This window comes from Podarcis cretensis (assembly GCF_951804945.1).
Source record: "Podarcis cretensis genome assembly, chromosome: 5".
Taxonomy (NCBI): domain Eukaryota; kingdom Metazoa; phylum Chordata; class Lepidosauria; order Squamata; family Lacertidae; genus Podarcis; species Podarcis cretensis.
This window is the reverse complement of record NC_137174.1, coordinates 58,906,582-58,926,776: the sequence shown is the minus strand read 5'-3', so window position 1 is coordinate 58,926,776 and position 20,195 is coordinate 58,906,582. Positions and strand designations below refer to the sequence as shown.

Sequence of the window (20,195 nt, the reverse complement as noted above, 5' to 3'; positions counted from 1 at the left end):
CATTTTACAGTACAGTGGTGCCCCGCAAGACGACCGCCTCGCAAGACGGAAAACCCGCTAGACGAAAGGGTTTTCCGTTTTGGAGGCGCTTCGCAAAACGAATTTCCCTATGGGCTTGCTTCGCAAGACGAAAATGTCTTGCGAGTTCCTGCGGGGTTTTTTCCCTTTCCCCCCCCCTTTTCCTAAGCCCTAAGCCGCTTATCAGCGGATCCGCTAAAAGCCACTAAACCGCTAATAGCGCTAATCCGCTAAGCTGTCAATGGGCTTGCTTCGCAAGACGAAGAAACCGCTATACGAAGAGCCTCACGGAACCGATTAATTTCGTCTTGCGAGGCACCACTTTACTTAATTTTTTAGTGTTGGAGCATTATGCAGATACAGTGGTACCTCGGGATGCGAACGGGATCCATTTCGGAGCCTCGTTCGCATCCCGAAGTGAACGTAACAAGCGATGGCGCCTCTGTGCGTGCGTGGGTCGTGTTTTGCCGCTTCCGCGCATGTGACATCATTTTGAGCATCTGCACATGTGCGAGTGGCAAAACCCGGAAGTAACGCGCTCCGTTACTTCCAGGTTGCTGCGGAGCGCAACTCGAATGTGCTCAACCCGAAGCACATTCAACCCGAGGTATGACTGTATGTCGTAGTTGGCTTGTTTAGGGCTTTCTTAGATTTGTCTCATCATTTGGAGGTAGTGATGGTGGTTCTGCTCTTCCCTCACTTTCACTCTGGAGATAGATGTTAAAGCAATGTGATATTGCATGGGAGGTGTTGGCTTTACAAATCTTTTCTTGTTCATAATTTTCACCTGCCTCTATCTGCCTGGACCTGCAGATGCTGAGAGTTGTCCAGGGACTAGGACCCTGGGCAGGCAGACAGCATTGACAGCACTTGTGAAGCAGCTGCTGGGACAGCTATATAAAGCTTGCCTGCCTTGTGGGTGGGGCTGCCATAAAGGGGCAACACCAAAAGGAATTGTCCCTTTCGGGGCGGCACTTTGGGGGGTTGGAACGAGGGCATTTGCCAGCCTCCTTGTGGTAAGATCAGTGTTTTTAAGGGGGATGGGGATGTTTTAAATTGTTTAATTGTTAAGTATATTTTTATTTGTTTGTATACATTAATATTGTTATCGTTTTAATCAATTTTATTGGGATTTTTTGTTTTTTATATTGTAATCTTACATTTGTGTAGTGTAAAGTAGGCTGTGTGTAATTGTGTAATTGTGTGTAATTGTGTAATTCCCTGATACCTATGGGTATAGGGCAGTATACAAATTTAATTAATAATAATTATTTTTATTGATCCATTTGCTGAAACAGTTGTGGCTTTATAGTTGAGACTTGCAGATGATGTGCAATCTTATGAGATCAGTGTGTAGCATAACATAATTTGAGGACAGTTTTCATTTAGACTTAACAAAGGTTGATCATCCTGTTGTATTCATTGCTGCTGAGGTACGATCAGTATGCAACTGATATGTATATTTTACCCCCAACCTCTTTGCTTTTGTTATTTGGGGTAGAGCTTTTCTTTGACTTACTGTGATTTTTCCTGTTCTATTCACAGGAGGGTAAAGTTCTGCTCTTGTTTCAGAGTGCTTTAGACTATAGAGTCCAGGTTGGTTGCATAGGCCAATATATAGTTTCTTTTTATTTGCTCAGCTTATTTTGGATGGATGATTCATTTCCCGTCATTTTTATGCTTCTTTTAAAAATAGAAATAGAATGCAATTTTCCTCTATTTTACAAGTGGATTTTATGCTAGTGGGAGCCATTTGGCCATAGGATACTGTTAGTTTTTTTGTAGTACATCATTTGAGGCATTCTTCAGTTTAAAAAAGGAAAGAAAATTAATTTCAGAATGTTTTTCTAGTGTAATGCAGGGGATCATTTTATTCTAAATCACTTAAAGGCAAGAGAAGTCATATTAGTGATACCCAAGCTCTGTTGGAGATTTTTTAGTAATCTGGTCCTTGTTGATTGCTCAGCATTTTTCCACTTTTTCTCATATGATACCTTTTGTGCTTGCATGTTTTATTTTTTTTGTTCAAGGTCTTTCATTTTGATTACTATTTTACACCAGATGTTTGTTTTCAAATGATTTTGAGGCAAAATGCCCTTCTCCTTACCTTCCACTTTGTTTGTGCCATTGGTTTAGTTTAGCTGATTCTAGTATTAAGCAGCCTGTAGTGCAGTTTTTTTTTTTTTTGAACTTTTGATTTTCCAAATCTCGCTAGCAAAGTAAATGGCTCAGTAAAAGAAGACATATCTTTAACTCACCACCATCACCACCTGTGCACCCCTAACACTGAGATTTCACTAGACATTGTCCATAGACTTTCAATACTATCCTTGTAGTCCCAGAGGCTAGAAGCTTGCTTTTAAAAAAATTTTAAAATCTATCATTTTCAGGAAGTTTAATCCTCTTCCCAGAACTCATGTCTCCATCTGCATAGCATGATTGTGGAATATATTTCCCTCTGTCAAAATGGCAAACCTGGCAATGTCCAGTCACCCTTGATTGTTGCAGAATTTACCATATTTTCAAGTTGCATGTATCATGTGGTGGTTTTGCCATGTAAAATGACTGGCTGCGTTGGTTGAGGTACTCAGCTGTAAGGTCGATAACTGGAAAGCTGACCTTCACTTCCGTAAGGAAATAAGCAGCTTTCCAGGCGATCAATTTTTCCAGGCTAATGAGCCCCTTTACATTAACATCTTGCAGGTTTGCATTTAATGAGACTTTTATTAATGCAGGGTTTGAAGGGACATCCTCTGATTGCTTACTAAGTGATGGAGGTGGCGCCTGAATCATTGTATTCTTTTAATAGACTTTCTTCTGATCAGTAATTTTCTCAAGGTGAATAAATAGATTAACCCCATGATTAATAGATTCAATTGCTCCATTATCTGTAATGCAGTGACATCATTTAAGATATTTTTTCCCCACTGAAACATTTTGAAATTGGCTAGTGAAGTCTTTGCTATGCTACCTAGGCTAATAGATCTTTGATGTTTCATTTGGGTAATTGTGTTTCTTCTGGTGCTGTCCATTGCGGTGTCTCTGCCTCAATGCCGCTGCTTGCTTTATTATCTCAGAATGCAGAGTTGCTCTGCTGTAGTTGCCCTTGTTAAAGTAAAGGTAAAGGTAAAGGTACCCCTGCCCGTAAGGGCCAGTCTTGACAGACTCTGGGGTTGTGCGCCCATCTCACTTAAGAGGCCAGGGGCCAGCGCTGTCCGGAGACACTTCCGGGTCACGTGGCCAGCGTGACATCGCTGCTCTGGCGAGCCAGAGCCGCACACGGAAACGCCGTTTACCTTCCCGCTGGTAAGCGGTCCCTATTTATCTACTTGCACCCGGAGGTGCTTTCGAACTGCTAGGTTGGTAGGCGCTGGGACCGAGCAGCGGGAGTGCACCCCGCCGCAGGGATTCGAACCGCCGACCTTTCGATCGGCAAGCCCTAGGCGCTGAGGCTTTAACCCACAGCGCTACCTGCGTCCCACAGTTGCCCTTGTTAGTCCTCTTTTAATACACGAGGCCCTGCTGCGTTCAGCATTGTCACGAGAGTGATTAGTGAGGTGTGGCTGCTGTTAGAACATAATTTCTGCATGTGTATATAATGGATATGCTAGCTGTCGGGTTGTGTTGGCAGTAGTAGGGCTGTAATTTTTTGAAGTTTAAGTGATTTAATATTCAGGTGATTTCTCTTACAGAATTTGAGAGTTGATCATATTATAGTTGGGCTCAGGTGCTTGATGAATGCAAGTCAAACTTCTAGGTCGTTCACATGATGAAACACAGGGAGGCTGAAAGGGCTACGCTAGGATGTTCATTGTTATCCAAGCCTGTTCATTGTATATGTACCAGTTCAGAAACCTCATACTTGAAAGTAATAAAAGGTCTTGCTGTTAAACATTTTCCAGATATCACAAGAACTGTTCTTATTTGGGGTCCAAACCTAATCCAGTGCAGGATCTGAAACTACTGGTATTGTTAAGGGTTTCCTTTCTGCCAGAGTGTTTTTTCCCCCACCTGTCCTTTCAAATTACTTTGGTGTCCTGGGAATATGGAGTGTATGAATCTGCCTGTTTCTGTGGATAGCAGTGTCCTATACTGCCACATTGCATAAATGGGCACATTTAAAGCTAGATTTTCCCTTTCACCTTCTTATACACCTTTTTCCTTAGGTGCCTTTTGGCTTCATCAACACTGATTGTTATGCCCCCATAATAAACTCCATCTAGTTGCAGTATAATGACTCCGTTTATATTGTTCACTGAGGTGCGTTTAACAGTAATGACCTTTGGCATACTGTCACCACTAATCTAGCTTGGTTGATCTCAAATTGCAGGAGAACAAAGAGCAGCCAAGTGGCTAAAAATGCAGTCCTAGTTGTTGTTGGGTTTATTGCTGAGATCTGGAATAGGTTCTAAAATGCAGTTGCAGGAATAGGATAGAGATGTTTTTTTCCTCTCAGATGGAACGGTTTCACATAGATTCTCTCTCTCTCCCCCTTTTGGACGTTGTACAATGGGGTATGACATGGGAAGGAGAAGAAAGCAGGCAGAAGGGGAAAGTAGCAACAGGCGCTTGAGGGGAATGGAGAAGTAGCAATTTTGAGAGGCTGCTTGGAGCGCCTCATGAAATGTGGCTAATGCATTTCATAGAGAGAGAAAATATAGTGCTTTCTCCCTCTGCATTTCTTTTAAGTGAAACATGGTATATGTGTATTGCCTTAGACATATTGCACAGTTGGTGTAAGAGGCATTTTGTGAGCTGCTTTTGATGCTGAATATATTTCATTGGTTAAAAATTCCTTTGTAATATCTTTCTGCAACCCCCTGTAACTTTCTTAGCTACGGAAGCAAATTAAAGTGAGTTTTTGGCAGGGTGTGGGTGTGGGTGTGCAATATGAGGCACAGAAGAGTTACATGTTTCTCTTTTGCACATATAAATGGCAAGACCAGAGATAGGGAGCCCTGACTTCCCAGCCCTTTTCTTCCCCCTGCTAGCTTTTTTAATAGGTATCTTTCAAAGATTCATTCCTTCTGCATATCAACACTTCATGAAGTGGCAAAAATATCTGACCAAAATATTGTTCGTTGTTATTCTATATCTTGTGTCTCCTTCACCCCTCTAGTTTTTTTTTATTTTTAAGGATGTCTGCTTCCACAAAGGTGTGTGGATACTGTGGGAATTGGTGTTCATATAATATCTTGGTTTCTGTTTCTGTTATGGCAGCTGTTCTGCCCTGTGCAGATCTAACTCTCCTAATTACATAGTTATGCAATCACAAGGAGGCTGTGAACATTTGAAGCTCCTCTTATATTGAGGTGATGTGACTACTCTGCCTGTGTCTGTCAACCCTGACAGCGGCTTTCCTCCCCAAGTTCAGATACAACTTTCTCCACTAAACCACAAATTCTTACTACTGCTCTGAACAACATTTATGGACAAAAATGGTTTCAAACCAGTCCCAAACTCTGGTGTCAACTTTCGGCTAAGCAGGAAGCCTGGTTATTCTTTTTTTTGAAAAAAAATTTTTTTTTGCAAATATAACAGATGGAAAGAGAGAGAGAAAGAGATAGAAACATTGCCAGCTGACTAACAATATTCCATCGATCCTAACTTAAAACAAAAAGGCTTAAACATACAAGGATTCCTTGTGTCCAAATAGGTTCCAAAATCAGATGGATGCTTACAAGCCATGCAATGGAACATAGAAAAGCCAGTGAGATCTTCAGACCACTGAATAGTGGACAGTCCAGCGTTTATCTTTCCAGACTTGCAATATACGTTTCTTAGCCACCATAAGGATTTGTGAAATCCACTTTTGTTGTCCACCTGTTCATCCTCTGACTGTGGTGCTATAATTTAAGAGTGTCTGAACACCCACAGATATAAAGGATTTTTCCAGAACAGAGTTAAGATGAACAATAATTTCCGAGCAGCAAGAAAACATCCTGGGACATATTATACCTCAAAGAAGTGTTTTTAGCATTACATTGCCAGCAAAAGAACTAGACAGTTTTTTTCTGATAAAGGCGTGCTGTGGAGTCCAATGTACTTGGAACACCAATGTTTGCTGAATAAATTTCAGTTTTAGATCTAACAAAACAATACATATAGATGCTAAAGCAACTTTCCATCAATTGAACTGAATGAAACACTCTAAATTTATATTCCATGCATCTCTTAAGTTCCTGAACATCAATTTACAGCATTGCAATAAACTTTTATAAACCATTATTATGAGTTTAGCTTTCTGTGCAGATCCAATTATTTGAGGCACTCAAAGCTGATGGCCCATAAATTGACTCTAAAAGGTGCTGCAATTGGATAATATTGCCCTTCAGGTCTAGTGGGTTAGTGGTGTCTGCACCACAAAACTGAAAATGACAACAATTCTCTATCTGATCCTATTAACTGGTCTAACATATACAGTGGTACCTCGGGTTAAGCACTTAATTCGTTCCAGAGGTCCATACTTAACCTGAAACTGTTCTTAACCTGAAGCACCACTTTAGCTAATGGGGCCTCCTGCTGCTGCCGCGCCGCCGGAGCACGATTTCTGTTCTCATCCTGAAGCAAAGTTCTTAATCCGAGGTAATATTTCTGGGTTAGCGGAGTCTGTAACCTGAAGCATATGTAACCTGAAGCGTTTGTAACCCGAGGTACCACTGTACATCCCACTATCAACCCCTTCTACAAAAATGAGGTTAATCTAGCTGTCCTTAACCACTGTTAGTGTTGATGCAGACATAACATTGAATTGAATTGAAGGGCAGGCAGGAATTTATGCACCAAAATGGCAGGGAAGGAGGAAGAAGATAATTTGGGTGTATGGTTCCCCATTTCCCCCCGACACAGCTCCTTTTGACTGAAATAAAATTCTGCCTTTAGCTGGGGACTTGAGCATCAAGAGCAGATGGGCTCCAAAGGAAGAGCAATCTTTTTTCCAAGCCAGTTGGACTAATGATTTTAAATGGGGTAGCTGAAGAAATAAAGCGGAAGGCAATATGCTTTGATGTATCCATGCAAAACCTGTGGAGCTACCACCTGTTCTTTCAGCTAATCTCTCAGAACAGTGCAGCTTCATGTGTAACTTCTCAGCAGAAGCAACCTAAAACCCTGTTTTTTCTTCTTCTCGGCATATTTTACAGTTAGTATTTACATAAGAGATAATATTTCTAGAAACTCAATCCTGCATTATGTGGCTTTATTATTAATTATATATATAGTGCATTGCATATGCAAAAGCCTGCTCAGTACTTTTTCTTGTTTGTTTGTACACTTCTACGGTAGGTGGGCTAAGGTAGGCGGTGGTAGTTTCTGCTATATAAATGAGAAATTGAACTAAAGATGTAGGACTTGTAAGATTTGCATTGTGTATTAACAAAACCTTCATTCAGCGATCTGTATAACATGCCTAGTGGTGTTATTTGCCTTAATTTGCACCATTCTACTATTAGTTGTGTGGTGGAGCAGGAAGTTGTGCAGGAGGCTGAACTCTACCCTCACCCACTTTCACTAGAATCTTTTTCACCAATTCCTCCTTTTGATTTCACCAGCCATGGCTCATATATTTAAAACTAATCTTTGCAATTCTTAAGGACTAGAAACTTGCTTTTCTAAAATAATTGCTTTTTATTGCTTTTATTTATTAAATTTATATACAACCCTATATCCAAGGATCACAGGGTGGTTTACAGTGTAAAAAATACAAAACTGAGATTCTTAATAAGTCAGATTCTTCGTGAACTGCCATGTTTTAACATGTTTATACATAAAGATGGGTGACTCAGCATACAGTATTTCTAGTCCATGTCAACCTCACATGTGTGCAATCATAGGTCAGTTTCATCCTGTGTCCCCCCCCCCCGCCCGGTTTAAATAGAAATGCACAAGACAATCCTGTATAGCTTGTATGCATTTTATACATTTTCACCTGCTTTACACATTGAATTTTCCTGCAAAAATGCATTTTGAGTCATATTTTGGGAACCAAAGCTGTATTGGAAAAATTGGAGAAGTGCATAATCTGATTGATAGCTGCATTTCATCCACATATAACTGACCAACTAATGACCAACAAATCAGGTCATTTCACTTTAAAATCTAATTCAAATGAATTTCTCTTCCTTCCTTACTTGTCCATAACATTACTGTTTTGATAGTTGCTCTAACACTCTTGATATGCTGTCCAGAATATATATCCCTCTGAATTCTAAAATTATCATGACTTCGCCTCTTTTGGATGTGAGATTATCTCTAATCTAGAGACGAGGAACCTTTTTTCTACTAAGGGCCATTGACTCACAGGAAGAAAAAAAAGGTAAAGGTTTCATGGTTAATTAATTGAAGGACGGATTGACCCCCTCCCCCCAGTGGGTCAATGCTTGAAGAACACCTTTGAAATTCAGGTTTGCTGTTAGTTGCCTGATCCACAACTTCTGAACATCTGAATGGCTTGGGCCATTTAAAATGTGTTTGTGAGAATATGATGTAATGTGTTGGAATGGGTAATAGGGAAGTGGGGATGATGTGAGAATGAAGCAATATTTCCCACAAAGAAAACAAGCATATGCCTGAATCCAAAAGAACGTACAGCTTTGAGCTTGTAATTGTTGAAGAACAGGCTTTTTGGCAAACTTGCTCTGCGACCAAAAGGACTTTGAAAATTGCTTTGTGATGTGCATTTGTGATGTACTGTTCAAAGAGACTCAAATTCCAGTGGTACACTCTTGTTTTTCACTTATATTTACATATCTAATTAAATGTTTAAATGCATCTCAGACTAAACCTATATCTCAGAATTCAGATCTTGTCTTGGGAGTCTTTCAGTGTCTGCTAGAAGTCTGTCTGTTTTCCCTGTTGAAGAACTGTGGTATTTCCCCCAGGATTGTTCTTAATGGAGTTCAAAGTCAGTCAAATTCATCCCCAAGGATCCCCATGATTCCATGTCTCTCTCCTCCCTCCATTCAGTGATATCACTCCTGTCATGCTGTGCTCAGCAGGTTTATATGCTGCCTGTGGCTCAGATAAATGTTTGTAAATTAAGAAGAACCTCTTGGAGTAGAAGTCTCAGAGGAAATAGGATCAATCTGAATGTATTGATGAAGGATCTCTGGAAATGTAAAAGTCCAAATGTTTGGGGCATATAGAAACAGGGATTGCAATTAGAGATTTATTTAGTACATCTTTAGTCTGAGGTTTTAACTGGAGACTCCTAGACCTACATCAAACACTGGTCATTTTTTTGCTTGTTGTTACTAATAAGCATGGTCAAAGCTATAATTATTAGCATGGTCAAAGCTATAATTATTCATTTCCCAAAATTATTGCCATTGGAAAAAATTATTGAGTACCATTATTTGAACAAGTGGCAACAACCAGTGCAGATGGTTCTGCTGTCTATCAGATTACCCAATAATTTGGATGATAGCTTCCCTTTCTGCTGGTTGGCTTCTTTCCACATGTCTCCCTGGAAGTCGGATGTTAGGCCTGTTTTACGCTAGCTTTTGCTGTGTGTGTCAAAAAACTTCATGAGGCACTCCACCTTGAATGCCATTAACAAATGTAATCATTCTATGATTTTTCTGCTCATAGCCAGATAAATCATTTGCCAAATTTCCCAGAGCCTCTTGTTGGTTGAGATGTAAGTGGAGGCTGATACCCATTACAAGAGGAGGGGAATCATGAGGTGGTGGCTTTTCCTTTTGACAAGGCAAGGCAGTTTTCCAAAAGCCGCCTTACCGCCTTACCCTGCTTCTCACTCTCACCTGGTTTCTTCTAAGATGGTATGAGTATGGCATAGTTGAAGGATAATGGCAGAAGACAAATGGCAGCCTGATCCTATGCAGGTTTACTAAATTCACTGGGCTTACTCTCAAATAAGGGTGCACAGTCCATCCTGCAGTCTTTGGAAGTCTCTCTGTTCTATCTAGGTAGATAAGAATGCTGGAAGAAATGAGAAAGTAAAGAGGAAACCCACTTCTTCCTTAGTACTCTGCAACTTATTTCATGGGGATTAGCCATTTTAGAGTGGTTTCCAGAAATGTATATATTGCTAAACATGACTGGAACTGCTTCTTAATCTTATTCCAGCGCAACCGAGTCTCCTGACTCAATATGGAAACTTTCCATGTTTAGGGAGTTCTCCCGCCCTATGTTCGTACTGTGTGGTTTCAGCACGAGGCCAGGAAATACGGAGGCAAAAGCTCATTTGATCTCCACAATACCCACGTACCACCACCTCCTATGGAAAGCAGCTGAACACCATCTTATCATATTCCTGTTGCTGTCTGCCTGGGTTATATGTAAGCCTGAATAAATACATTTTCGCTTTCCAGCTGGCTTTGAACGTCTTGATTCAAAGATTGACTTTCATAGAGAGGTTTTAATTGCAACCCCCTTCCTGTGCGCCAGTAAGAACCAAGCAGTTTCTTCCTTTTGTTGCTTAAATGAAAAGGAACAGCAAACATAATTATTTTACTCCTGGTACCCTGAGACTTGTGTTTATTGAATAACAGACACTCCGGTATCCAATAATGTTTTAATTAATAGGTGATAAAATTGGGGTGTGGGCTGATTTTGCTGAAGAAACAGATTTGCAGTTTTGATTCCCCCCCCCTTTAGGACTGAATCAGCTCATTAAGTACATCTGCTCATTAAGGTAACAAAGTGCCTACCTTGATTGCCAACAGAAAACAGTGATTATAGTGACTGGCAGAGCTCCAGTCCCTGAGATGAACAAGAAGATTAGAGGAAGGAAATGGGCCAGAGATAAAAGCAAAGATTACAGTCCCATGTACTCAAGAGGACATTGCAGAGTGCAAAGAGAAGATGGCTTTCTAGTTAGATGTGTAGGCTTGGGTGCCGATCATTCAAGGAATGCCAGTCGGCACAACAGGGAATAATTTGTCACCAAAACACTGGCTGCAAGGAAAGGGAATGCAAATTAAATGAGTCACCAAATGAATGTTTTCTTTTCAGTTGTTAAAGGTGCCTCATAAGCCAAGTACCTGTCTGTCTGCAAATGCCAGCCTATGGGGATAGAAAAGTTTGGCTGAGCTAGTTCCTGTCCCCTGGGAGTTAATGCCACCTTATGAGGTACTCAAGAATAGAAAGCAATGTTTTCCCTAAAGCCTGTACCTATGGAGACTGGAGAACACACTCTGGGTTCAAAGGGCCACCCACCGCCTTGCAGTTCTGCTTGGCCTACTGTCTTCTGCAAACAGAAGTTCTCTTTGCCAGTAGTGGGGTGGGCATGTGTTAAGTCATGGTGTGTTACCTTTAGCAATGCTAATTGGAACAAAAGAGGCCTGTTAGATGTTAAAGCTGCTGCTGCGCATGGAAACAAGCGTCATATAGAAGTCCAAAAGGGCAAGGTATGTGTTGCTTTCAGTAATGTGTCCTTTGTGCTCTGATATATTTTTTGCACCAGAGACTGATGTTTCTTCAACAAGCTGAAATTATGTATGAAAATGAAGGCTTTTTTGTCATAAGACTTATCTTATATTGTCTGTGATCCATCAGAAGGAGTCTGAGCCGCAAGGCACTAGTGACACCCCTGTTGAACATTTTTCCTAAGAGATTATGAAAGCTCAAAAAAGGTGTTTTTCTCGCTGTTGATTAATGATTAATTAGACCAGTGCCACCATTTTGTGTATTAATTACAGTCATTATTTTCTTCCTCATTAGTTAAGAGGTTTCCTTGGTTGTTTGGGAGATGCTAGAGAGTACCTGCTGTCTTCACAGAGCTAAGGAAATATCAGCCTACATCCAGACCTCCTAATATCAGGTTTATTGAACTGTAAGGAGGATATTTATTAGGTGAAATTAGAAATCCTGCTATGCTTGGAGGAAATAGAGTTGGTGCTGTGGACTCTAAGGGACAGTAAAGGCAGTAAACAAGGACTAATGATATTGCTTAGGCTCGGAATAAGGGGAAATGTACTGCCTGTACCTGAAGGGTTTCCTACTGGGTAAATTAATCCAATACGTGTGTGTGTGTGTGCGCGCGCGCGCGTGTTCGCGTGGGCACTGAGATGTGTAGGCGATAGAATACACATGATGTGTTTTGCATGTTAACCTTTGTGGAGTCTCCAAGGCTTTCAAAGAAACAGGTTGTTATTAATGCATATGCAAAACAGAGGTAAAAGGTAAGAGAAGTGGTGGCACTGTGGTGTAAACCACTGAGACTCTTGGGCTTGCCGATCAGTAGGTCGGCAGATTGAATTCGTGCAATGAGGTGAGCGTCTGTTGCTCTGTCCAAGCTTCTGCCAACCTAGCAGTTTGAATGAGTACCAGTGCAAATAGATAAATAGGTACCACTGCAGTGGGAAGGTAAACAGCATTTCTGTGTGCTCTGGTTTCCGTTATGGTGTTCTGTCGCACCAGAAGCAGTTTAGTCATGCAGGCCACATGACCCAGAAAGCTGTCTGTGGACAAACACCGGCTCCCTCTACCTGAAGCGAGATGAGCGCCACACCCCATAGTCGCCTTTGACTGGACTTAACCATCCAGTGATCCTCTGCCTTTTTAAAATGCAAAGCAAAAGTAGCTTTTATTTATACACATTCTCCCTTAATTAATTATTTAAGAGCTTGCTTGTGATTTTGTGCCTTAGTTGATCTCTCCCACCCCCACTTTGGATTATGAACTTTCTGCATTAACTTTTCATAGTCATCTGAGTCGAGCCAGTCTGATGCAGGTGTGCTCTTTCAGTTTTTCAGGGCAGCGTGCCTACCATATGCTAGTCATGATTGTTCTAATTGTTTAGCATTTGAAATACTTTTGTTGCCTTTCAGTTTGCCCAGAGATAATTGCTGGCAGGAGAAAGTCATGCTTTCATAGCATGTGTCTCCTCTTGTAGCTTCTGCACTGTCAGAAACAGCCATTTAGGAAGTGTGTGAACCAGAAGGCCAGAATGGGGTAACTTACTAAATTTAACTCTGAGCTGAAATCAGATTTGAAACATTTGATCCTTTTTTGTTTGGATCTCTCCTTGTCCAAGTAAGAACAGTGAGACCTCACTTTCCCTCTGCACATTGTGTTCTGTGCAATATTGTGTTCTTGCACCTGGCTGCTGTACCTCAAAATTAGGGATTGCACGTTGAAAGCTAATTCATGCCACCATAAAGAGATGCCAATTTACAAATGCTTTAAGTTTCTGGGGTTTTGATTGAAATTAGTGGCATATTTTCTGCCACTTTGAGAAACTGGTAAGACTATCTGAAGGGAATTTGGGAGGTGCTGCTGTACAATTCACATTCATATCCCATTTAAAAGGTGGTTTTGCAACCCTAAGGTGGTTTTGCAATCTATGAGTGTTCAGGGCGACGACAAGATGATAAATTCCTGGGGTCTGTTAGACTTCTGACCAGCCCAAGGTGATGATTTCTGATTTGGATTTATCGGGAATGTAAGAGGGAGTGGTTTACTGAGAAAATCGTGAACAGATGAAAGGTCCCTCTTTTATGCTAGTGATTTTTCTCTCCCACCTTCATTTTTGATTTATTTTCATTTGCTTCATTGATAACCCTTGAGGTCCCTTCCAATTCTATGATTGTTATAGCCATGTGTGAAAACGTTACTCTGTGAAATATTAATTTTTAAAAGCGGGCTATTTGCAAATAGCTTTTTGTAGTTATTTTTAAAAGTTCACTGAATAAAAAGCTAAGCTCAGAAGAAAAACTGGAGCAGCTGCCTCATTCTGCCTCTTATCGATGAGCTTGTCAGCATGTTGGGTCTTGTGGATGAGCTCCAGCTTTGAAGCGTAGTCATTTATGAGAGAAAATTAGCCTGAGTATGATTAATGCTGTGCCTGACAATCTGACAGGGAGCTCCCTGTTGACTAGCAACAGTAATTCTGCATTTCCTCCTATGAAAGATTCATCCATGACTGAAAGACCAAGCACAGTTCACATACAGCACTAAGCCCAAATCATAAGTTAACTGCAAGTTGTCCCATAAATGCTCAAACACACCATGTATTGTTTTCCTAAAGCTTGGACTGGTTTCTATCTGCTCTTGCTCTTTATCTTTGTAGCTTGATGATCCTGGTTTTGGTGATCAAACTGTGGTTAGAAAAGGTGATGAATTCATGTAACACTAAACTGTAGTTAAAACAAACTATGATTTGTAAGCCGACAACAAACCATGGTTTCAGATAGTGATTTATTGTCAGCAAACAAAAAAATAGTTAAGCTGCTGGGCAGGGTTCAAATGATCAATCAAACCATGACTTTGCTGCATGTGGCTCAAGCATTGGAATACCAGTTAAAGTTGTATTAAAATTCAGTTAGTGTGAATTGACCTCCAAGGAAATTAATGTCTCAGCATGGGAAGTAGATCTGTTTTTGGCTCCTGGGACTTTTCTCCTCCATTTAAAAAAAAAAAATGCATGTCCATGTAAATTCCACTCCTGTGTCTTACATGTTGTAAACTGGGATTCTGTTGTTGTTGTTTCAATTTCTATACTGCCCACACAGGGTTATATACAACATTAAAAACTTAATTTACATAGTATAATAATAAAAGACAATAAAACAATATTAGAAAAATTATAATAACCCCACCCCCCAATTTAAAAGGCCATAGATCGTTTAATGGCGAAAGGCCATTTTCGCTTGGTTCCATAATTACGTGTCTTTAGGCACTAGGCAAGCCTCTCTGGGGAGAGCATTCTGCAAATGGAGAGCCACAACAGAATAGGCCTGTTCTCATGTTGCCACCCTCTGAACCTCTCAGGGAAGAGAGACACAGAGAAGGGTCCCAGATGACAAGTGCAGGGTTTGTATGGGGAGAGGCAGTCCCTAAGATATTGAGGTCCTGAGCACACATGTGGTCTAATGTGGTTTCAATGTGGTCTAATTGGGTTCTGTAATTTTACATGTGGACATAATAGATGGACCTCTTCTTAAGCATGAGTCCATTTCCACTGCTCAATTGTTGAACAAAGGATCTATTAATTCAATACTAGTTTCTGGCTGCAAGGCTTTTATCCTCTTTGCTCTGACTTGAGCACCCAGGATATTATTTTGGATGGAAGCTGCTTGTAGCTGAATGTTCCTAGCTTGATCTCCTCATTATTCTTTGGTCAGTGGCATAGCTTGGTGGACTGCAGGAATCTGTCATTTGAATTGATTCAGAGTGACAGCAGGGCAGGGAAGAGGTGGCGGAAGCTGCATGTCTCTTGCAGTCTTCACATCTGGCTCCTCTCTGATGAATTCAGTGAGCTTCATTCGGATTAATCCATTATAGCAAGATGTATTGCAGTGTTGCACTGTGTATGGCAAGACAGAACTGGCGTTGCTGCTAGGATTGGATTTGCTGTGCAGATGACTAATTGTCCTGTCACCATTTACTGTGTGGTTAGCCTTAAGTTGATTAGCTGTATAACAAAAGAGAGAGGACAAGGCAACATAACATATTGGAGAATAACATAAAATCCTGCTGAAGAACAAGAGATTTTAATTGGAAGCTTGGTGGATTTGGTCAGCAAGAACACTTCGAGAGCAAGTGTTCTCGAAAGTGGCAAATGGGTGTTTACAGCAGGAGCTCAATGATACCCCACATCCACGCAGGCTACCTTAGATTCTGCAAATTTTGGTTACATTCCAAAACTTACCAGTTCTTAAAGTATCTGCTTACCTACATTGACCTGCATCTCTTGCAGTCAGAGGAAGTAATGATAGGCAGTATATAATAATAATAATAATAATATAGTGTCAAATTGAACAGAAGGGGGGGAAACCTCACAAAGATTGGTAATTTTGGTATATTTTTAATATTAAATTTGAATGATGTTCATCTTCCTAAATTCTTCCCAAATAGGCCATTATCAGCCTATTTAAATTCATTTTAATCATTTGGGAGATCAGAACAAAAAATGTCAGGATATGTTATGACATCTGGGCACCAGCAAAATTGCCCATTAGTATAAAAAGTATGTGATTTACAATTACCCACTGGTATTAATTTAGACTTAAACAGTTAATCATATATCTTGAGACACTACCAAAGTTATTAAATAATAGTAATTCATCCACATACAAAGCTAATTTAAATTCTACTTGCTTGTGAACAAAACCAACATTTGCCCTTACTTGCGATTTAGGAGAGTGGTATAATATTCTAATTCACTTTGTATATTCTTGAGGAAATCAAAGTTTTTCCAAAGTAACAAACATAAATTGCCAGTATATTTTGTCAAACACTTTTTCAGTGTCCAGAGAAATAAGTGAAACTGGATATTTGGTACTTCCAAGGGCAGCAGCTTTACGGGGTTTGAGCTTCATTGGAGTAAACCTTTAATTTCATTTTCCTGTAGTTCTTCCCTCCCCTTCTGCAACTATTCATACAGTTGAGTTAAGCACCCTAATACAGCCACTAAAGCTTTAAAGAAGGGTGGGGAGAGTTATGTAGAAAATAAAATTTTTGCCACAAGGAAAATTCTTGCAATTGTATGGTAGGAATATGAGGAGACAAGACAAATCAGCTGTAAAGTGAACTTGAGAAAATGAATGTTTAGTTAACCATCCTAAGTAGCCAATCATCTTCTGTATTCCACCCAGTGCCAAATATCTTCCCACTCTCATCTAGAAAACTGTCCTGAGGTCTTATGATGAAGGGTGATATATAAATCAAATGAATGAATGAATGAATGAATGAATGAATGAATGAATGAATAGAAAAAAACCCAACATTTATTTCTTACATTTGTATCCTACCTTTCTTCAATTGTGAAATCCAAGGTGGCATACTGATGTATAAGGTGGTGGTCTTGTGTGCCTTCAGACTATACCGAACAATTATGAACTGGAAAATGGGTTGGTAAAGAATTGATTTGTGACATGCATCCTACTAGAATTCAATAAAGTAGTTTTGGTTGGGAGAATTCTTTTGTGGTCTCCTCTATCTTTCTGTGTATGAGACCCTGTGCAAAATAAATTAGTTCATGAAAAGCTAATGCTGAGTTCCTGGCTTTCTTCCTTTTCTGCATTAGACTACATGAAAGATTGCTGTATTCGTTGGAAGGCTCTAATACTGTACTCTTATTCCTTGGTGTTTATCATTGCTTTAGTATATAGACCACACTCATTCTTTCCTGACGGTCAGAAATCACTCTTCTGTGTGGACTAGATAACCATCTCAAATGTAAAGTCTGTGATCGTCTGACAAATTGCTTAGAATACATTACTGGTGATAAATGCAATCTCCTTAAAGGGAAACCTATTCATTTAACATAGTACTTCCAGGATTAATTGCTTGCCAGGCTAAATTGCTCCATAAAAGTGCATACTTTTTTATCCAATTTCTTCATGGCATGATTAGTTAGACCATTCCATGCTTTGTGTGCTAATTACACTGGCTTTTTCTTTTCTTTAATTATTATTAATTCTTACACAGCATGTTTTGCTTTTAGTTTTTTGGCTGCTCCTTTAAAATCGTATTGCTGTTTCCTCTTTAAATATCATGTTGTGCTTTAGAAAACAGAGGAAGCAGCTCTATAAAATGTAGGCAGAGGGCAGCCCTTACTTCACTACCAGTTAGCAGTATTAGGAGCCACAGGGTGCTAAATACTTCCATTTTATTTTCCACCCAGATGTCCTCAAATTTGCATACCAAAAAAATAGAATAAACAATGTTATTTCAAACAGTGAGTGAGAGAGAGCAAGAGCAGCAGGAAAATAATCAACACCAATGCAAGGAGGGAGAGCAAATAAATATTGAAGGCCTGTTGAAGTGAGACACTCTTCTCTAAATGTCAGAAGGTCAAATAAGGAAGGGGCCAGATGATCCTACCATGTTTGTGTGCTGTAGCCAAGAGGGCCTTATCCTATATTCTTTCCAGCTGCACATCTCACACCTGTAGGAAGCTGAGCGAGGCCTTTCTTGAAGACCTCAACAGATGGGCAAGATCAAGTGGGAGCAGGCTGTCTTTTAAGTAGACAACTTGGGAACCGAGAGGCTGAGGAATGTTTATTATGTTTGCTCTCTGTAACTGTTAGCAGAGATTGTATTTGATGGAGTTATAAGACACAAAGGTATTTCACAGTGCAGTTCCTATACAGATTGGGCATCTCTCACATTTTTTAAGAAAGACTTAAAAAAAAAAATTGTTCCCCAAAGCTTTTGATACAAGGTGTGAATTAGAGCTTTCTGATAGTAATGTAGTCAGTATTTCTAGTTGTTTCAACATTTATATCTTGCACTAAATCTCAGTTGCCGCTGAAGACTTTGTGAAGGTAATAGTGTCTACTGCATTACCCCTATGCACTTGCTTACTGACACTCAAAGAACACTAAAAGGTTAATGAGATAGGACTTTCCTTTGCAGAAGCCTTGTTTCGTTTTTGGCAGGATTTGTCCTTCTTTGTGCTTGATAATTTTATGCTTTCCAACAATTTATCTGGAATATATGTTAAGCTAACTAGCCTGCCATTTTCTGGATCCATTTTTAAACACTGACATAACTTTGAGCACCTTACAGTCGTTTTGTACAGAGGCTGACCTTAGGAACATGTTATATATTTTTGTGAGAAGATGAGCAATTCTGCATTTGAGTTAAGAATTCTTGGAAGGATACCATCTGGGCCTAGTGACTTGGTTCTTTTCAGTTGTCAGTAATGTCTAGAACTTGTCACTACTATTTGCCTTGATTCCTCAGGCTCTCTTCCTGAAAATGGCAGTTCAGGCATGCGTATCTGCCCTACATCTCTGAAGTTGTACAGTTGTGGAAAGAATGTACCTTGTAAAGAATGTACCTTGTAAAGAATGTACCTTGTAACTTCTTAAAAACAACATTTGAGTTGACTATTGCTTGAATCCACAGATAAGTGAATTTTGCAGAGCTACAAATCCAAGATAAATATAAGAAAAGTCAAGAAATTAAGAAAAAAAGAAAAATGCCTAGTATCTAGAAGAGCACCAGAAAATAAATACTCCATGTATTGTCTATCCTTGAACTGTGTGCGTGCGCACACCCACTCACACCCCCACACCCCTTTGCCAGAACAAGGAATCAAGGGCACATTTATTTGGATCATCTGCATTTTAGTTAGTTGCACCTGTAGTTCTGCTGAGTCTCTGGCTGGTTGTCGACAACAAGATTTGGACTATAAATAGTTTCTCTCTTTTTTTTACCACGACCCCACTTCCAATCCTTTTACAGTGGTGCCCCGCAAGACGAATGCCTCGCAAGACGAAAAACCCGCTAGACGAAAGTGTTTTCCGTTTTTCGAGGCGCTTCGCAAGACGAATTTCCCTATGGGCTTGCTTCGCAAGACGAAAACGTCTTGCGAGTCTTGTGAGTTTTTTCCCTTTCCCCCCCCCTTTTTCTAAGCCGCTATGCCGTTAATAGCCGCTTAGCCGCTAATCCGCTAATAGCCGCTAAGCCGCTAATAGCGCTAATCCGCTAAGCCGCTAATAGGGATGCTTCGCAAGACGAAAAAACCGCTAGACGAAGAGACTCGCGGAACGGATTATTTTCGTCTTGCGAGGCACCACTGTACTCTGTCTGAGCATCCAAGCCCCAATGCCTTTCTTACATATTCAGACCCCCAAGATGTGCATTGGGAAACCCATAGTGAACTTAAAGGTAAAGGTCGAGGATCCCCTGACTGTTAAGTCCAGTCGCGAACGACTCTGGGGTTGCGGTGCTCATCTTGCTTTACTGGCTGGCCAAGGGAGCCGGCATACAGCTTCCGGGTCATGTGGCCAGCATGACTAAGCTGCAACTGGCAAACCAGAGCAGCGCATGGAAATACTCTTTACCTTCCCGCCAGAGCGGTACCTATTTATCTACTTGCACTTTGACGTGCTTTCGAACTGCTAGGTTGGCAGGAGCAGGGACCGAGCAATGGGAGCTCACCCCGTTGCGGGGATTCGAACTGCCGACCTTCTGATCGGCAAGCCCTAGGCTCTGTGGTTTAGAACTTACACGTCTCCTAAGTGGCTCATCTGCATCAATACAAAGGATGGAAATAATAATAATAATAATAATAATAATAATAATAATAATTTATTATTTATACCCCGCCCATCTGGCTGGGCGGCTTCCATAGAAACCAAAAATACAGTAAAATATCACACGTTAAAAACTTCCCTGAACAGGGCTGCCTTAAGATGTCTTCTGAATGTCAGGTAGTTGTTTATCGCTTTGACATCTGCTGGAAGGGCGTTCCACAGGGC

At 40.5% G+C, this 20,195-nt stretch overlaps 1 protein-coding gene and 1 long non-coding RNA gene across 4 annotated transcripts in view; one reads left to right on the top strand and one right to left on the bottom strand.

Annotated features, from left to right (window-relative positions):
* Positions 1-20,195, bottom strand: part of LOC307216861 — a 330,476-nt gene that overhangs the window by 129,020 nt on the left and 181,261 nt on the right. The gene's annotated exons all lie outside the window — the stretch shown is intronic.
* ARMH3 (armadillo like helical domain containing 3) overlaps positions 1-20,195 on the top strand; it is a 132,526-nt gene that overhangs the window by 64,575 nt on the left and 47,756 nt on the right. The gene's annotated exons all lie outside the window — the stretch shown is intronic.